At 37.2% G+C, this 5,165-nt stretch overlaps 1 pseudogene; it reads right to left on the bottom strand.

The window, feature by feature from the left end:
* Positions 1–1,205: 1,205 nt before the first annotated feature.
* On the bottom strand, positions 1,206–1,290 carry LOC140703607 (U6 spliceosomal RNA; annotated as a pseudogene).
* Between the last annotated feature and the right edge of the window lie 3,875 nt (positions 1,291–5,165).

The raw sequence follows: 5,165 nt of genomic DNA, 5'->3' as shown, positions 1-5,165 counted from the left end.
CTTCCAATAACATTTTATAAATTTTACTTATTATCCCTTTAGTTGTCTTACTTTCATCTGTGCATTCCTTTCATAGTACAATTTCTTTAAATTGCATGAATCCCTACATTTACCATTTCTTTTTACCCAATCTTTCATCCACTGCTCCAAATGGATAAAATTAAATCAGTATATTAGTTCCTAATGCTTCTTTATTTGTTCCTTATTTCCCACTTTTTCTAATGACTCTTTTACCCTAATAATTTATTTATTTCTTAAAAGATTCTCTGTATTTCATTTCAAATTTTCTGGAAATTACTGCAGCTTTGCCGCCAGATGTAATGGAGAAATGTATAGGATAAATATTTTTCCATGCTTGTTTGAAATTAAAAGCATGCTTTTAAGAAAGGTATTTTCATTGTTTTTTAAAAATATTCAGTATTGTAGATATTATATTTCATAAAAAGAATATTCTAGGGATGCCATTGAAATTATTGTGATTCCATATTTAACCATATTAATTTATTGGACTGAGATATGGTAACAAATATATGTCAATACAAATGCAGGGACAGGTGATACTTTTATTGGACCATTAAGAAAATAAAACAAAAAATAAAGCTAGCTTTCGGTGATAATTCGCCTTCCTCAGGCTGTGCACCAAGTTCTTGTGGGTAGCTCCAAAATTATATGTTTATATTAAAGTCCCCAAAATTTCATGGCTTCTACTGGGGGGTCAGTTGTAGTTTCTTAGATGAAGATAGTTGTAGTCTGCAGTCTGCAAGATGCTTGTGGTTTCAGTCCTCTCTTCAACCAGTGGTTTGGAATTTTTGACACATCTCTCTCTTTTTTTTGAATTTTTAAAATTATTTTAACTAAAATGTAAACATAAACATAAAATACATAAACCAAAATGCAATTTAACTGTGTTCCCCACCACCGTAGACGGGACCTCTTGCAATAATCTTCTTCCTCCATCTATATTCTTCCTCTTTTATTGTTCTCTTTTCCAGAACTGCATTGATTCTTGATTTGGAGCTTTCCCCTTTCCTCTTGTAAGTACATATTCCAAGAATCTGCCCCATATTTCATAAAAAATATTCTTTTTCAACTCTCCTTTCTTAACCTTTAGATTATTTATTTATTTATTTATTTATTATTAGACTTATTACCCCACCCCTCTAGACATCGTCTACTTGTTCCGAAACTCTTGAACTTTCCTCTCCAAAAATATGGAACGCTTCACGAATTTGCATGCTAATCTTCTCTGTATCATTCCAATTTTAGTATATGTGCTGTCGAAGCGAGCACTTTGACACATCTCTCTAAACAAAAGGTGGCCAGCACTCTGCTGCCCCTTCCTTTCCCTCTTTCCGCCTTCATATGAAACTCAAAGTGTTTATGTTTCGCTAGGATAAACCAGCAGAGTTGGGATCAAAAATTTAGTTAAACCACCAGGAACAGCCAATTTCAGCCAAATTAAAGCTAAGTATTATAGATTGGCTATGTAGTATAACTTTAAATTAGGAAGATCCAACCCTTTCATTTTATTAATTCTTGCTTTTTTATCCATCGTTATACATCAGCTGTATAGACTTTTCTCTAACTGCTATCATAAACAGTTCCCTGCAGAAATTTGCTAACTTTACAACAATGTCTCTAGGATACATTCTGAATCCATATTTAAAACCCACTTGCAGTCTCTCCAAGTCTGTTTGAACCTAACTAGACATGGGAGATTCATATTTGTATCTCAGGGGATATGAATATGAAGCTCAGCATCACAGGTGCCATGGTGGACCATTCCCAACCCCCCAGAAGCAGCTCAGTTCACTCACTGTGCTCCTCATTTGTCCCTACAGCTGACCATTCCAGTGAGGAGGCAGGAAGACAGGTGTCCCCACTCAGCTGCTGTGTACGACAGCAATTGTACAAATTTGACTCATGCTCTGTTATGGATATTGCGGTGACAACAGAATAAATGGGAGGGAGAGTGTGTTTTATATCAAAGACCACCGGCCTGTAGCATTCAGAATTATAAAACAGGAATATATAAAATTGTGTGAAAAAGAAAGTATACCCTCTTTGTTTTTCATAACAGGTCATAATAAAAATAATCTGGTCCTTAGCAGGTCTGAAAATTAGGTAAATACAGCTTCAGATGAACAACAATACATCACATATTGCACTATGTCGTGATTTATTTTACAAAAATAAAGCCAAAATGGAGAAGCAATATGTGAAAAACTAAGTACACCTTATGATTCAATAGCTTGTAGAGCCACCTTTACCAGCAATAACTTGAAGTGATCATTTTCTGTATGACTTTGTCAGTCTCCCACATCATTGCGGAGGACTTTTGGCTCCCTCTTCCTTACAACATATGGCCAAACATCTCCACTTTGATCTCTTCTGTCCAAAGGACAATTTTCCAGATGCAACTTTGCAAACTGAAGCTGTATTGCCATATTCCTTTGAGAGAGAAGAGGCTTCCTCCAGGCATGGAGGAAAACAAACCATGCTTGTTCAGTCTTTTTCTAATGGTTCTGTCATGAACTTTAACATTTAACATGATAACCGAGTTCTGTAGAATCTGAGATATAACTCTTGTGGTTTTTTTTTTTTTTTTTTTTTTTTTTTTTTTGCAATTTCTCTGAGCATTGCACAGTCCAAACTTGGGGTGACTGGATGTCCGCTCTTGGGAAGACTGGCAACTGTCTTGAATGATTTCCACTTGTGAATAATCTTACTGTAGAATGAGGGATTTCAAAATGTTTGGAAAAGGCCTTATAACCCTTCCCAAATTGATGGGCAGCAACAATTGCTTGTCTACGATTATTGCTGATGTGTTTCCTCCTTGGCATTGTGTTAACACACACATGAATGCTCCAGACCAGCAAACTGCTAAATTTTTGGCTTTTATAGAGGTTGTCACATTCACTAATGATCTGTTACTCAAGGCATTTGGTTAGCAGCACCTTGCTGCTACTTAGCCTCTTAACTGCTATGGAAGCAGTAAGGGTATACTTAGTTTTTCACACGTGGTTTCTCTATTTTGGCTTTGTTTTTATTAAAGAAATCATGACACGGTGTAATATGTCATGTGTTGTTGTTCATCTGAGGTTGTATTTACCTAACTTTTACACCTGCTAAGGACCAGAAGATTTTTATTATGTCCTAATACATAAAACACGTAGGACGTGGTGGCGCTGCGGGCTAAACTGCAGAAGCCTGTGCTGCAGGGTCAGAAGACCAAGCAGTCATAAGATCGAATCCACACGACGGAGTGAGCTCCCGTCGCCTGTCCCAGCTCCCGCCAACCTAGCGGTTCGAAAGCATGCAAATGCGAGTAGATAAATAGGTACCACCTCGGTGGGAAGGTAAACAGCGTTCCGTGTCTAAATCACACTGGCCATGTGACCACGGAAAGATTGTCTTCGGACAAACGCTGGCTCTATGGCTTGAAGAGCGGGATGAGCGCCGCCCCCTAGAGTCGGACACGACTGGACAAAAATTGTCAAGGGGAACCTTTACCTTTACCTTTAATACATAAAACAATAGACTTCAAACAGGATGTACTTTCTTTTTCACATGACTGTATTATTACTTTCACAACTGGCAGCAATAATGGTAACTAACTATTTGGGATGAGATGGGGATTGGAGTTAGAACTGGAGCTATAAATGGAGCCATAACTGTAGCAAATTGTTTTTTGAAATCTAACTTTTGAAGCTCTTCCAATGAGTAACAAGTTAATATGGAAGTTAATTTGGATGGGACCCGCAGTGTTTTCTTTCTCTGTCCTTTTCATAGGGAAGGGACATGGGCGTGTATGTGTGTGTACACATGTGGCTAGATAAACACTAGAAATAAACAATAATATGGCCCAAAGTTCAAATTATAGAGTAATTTGAATATAAACATTTCAAGGAGTTTATTACACACACGCCTTAGTTCCACAGTGCAAATTCCTGACTGTTTCTCTGTTTCCACCCAGCAGAAAGCAGAACAAAATACTGCCTGAAGGCTCTATTAACAAACTAATCATTAAGCTTGAAAGCTGGCAGCCTTCCTTATCTAGTTACTCAGGCAAAAGAACACAGGAAAATATCACTCTGCACAGGGTAACTTCACTAATTATTGTTTTCATGCAAAGAGTCTGGTGGCATCTTGAACTATTAACAATTTTATTATAGTGTAAGATTTCACAGAGTACAGTCCACTTCAAGCAGATACTTCTGCCATATTTTATATGCCATGATGAATTCCATAGAAAATATGTTATTATGATTTCACTTTGAGTAATTTCCAGAGGTATGGCAATACTGTGAATTAATTACCCCCAGAAGGTTTTGGCATTAACAGCCCTGCTCAGCTCTTGCAAAATCAACGCTATGGCTTTCTTTTTTTTTTTCCCCAGTTAATCTCTGCCATATTTGGCCTTCTTTTTCAACTGCTTCCTCCTTTTTCTACCATTCTTGCTTTGTTACTGAGTTTTGCCTTCTTGCGATAAGCACAAAGTATGAATTTAGTCAATTTAGTCATTTTTGTTTCTGGTGAGAGTTTGGGCTTCCTTTAGCCTGGAATCCATTTACTTTTCTTTCTGGCAGTCCATGCTTCTCATAAAGCTCTCCTCCAACACCAGTTTTCAAATGAGCTGATTATTTTTTCCTGACAGCTTTCAAATCCAGACATTGTGATCTGGTACATCTTAGTATGGATGATCTTGACCTTGGTCTCTAGTGAGACATTCTTGCAGTTAAGGATGTAATAAATATGTCACAAGACTCTTTTATTTTCAAGAAGTGATTTAACTAGCTGATGTGTCTTTGTGTCACATCTAGGTCATCATCACTTAAGGGACTTAGATTTTTTTTAAATAATGCAAGAACTCCAGATAGGCAAGCCCACTTGTCTCCAGTCAAAATGTTCATTAATGAGGCTTTAAAAAAATCATTAAAACATGGTTTAGAAACACTGTGTTTACATGGTAGTATATTCTATAGGATTCAGTGGGTTTTACCCCCAGGTAAAAGATGTCTTAGGTGTGACTCTTGGTCATCATATTTTGGAAGAGAGAATGGGAAAGACAATGTTCAGTGTTACTAAGGGCACATCCAGATGGGGAAAGTTCAAGTGGTCTAGTTCATGCTTAAGGTAAAGGTAAAGGTTCCCCTTGACAATTT

Source organism: Pogona vitticeps, chromosome 1 (genome assembly GCF_051106095.1).
Source record: "Pogona vitticeps strain Pit_001003342236 chromosome 1, PviZW2.1, whole genome shotgun sequence".
Classification (NCBI taxonomy): domain Eukaryota; kingdom Metazoa; phylum Chordata; class Lepidosauria; order Squamata; family Agamidae; genus Pogona; species Pogona vitticeps.
The sequence above is the reverse complement of the archived record's forward strand: the minus strand, read 5'-3'. Positions and strand labels throughout refer to the sequence as shown.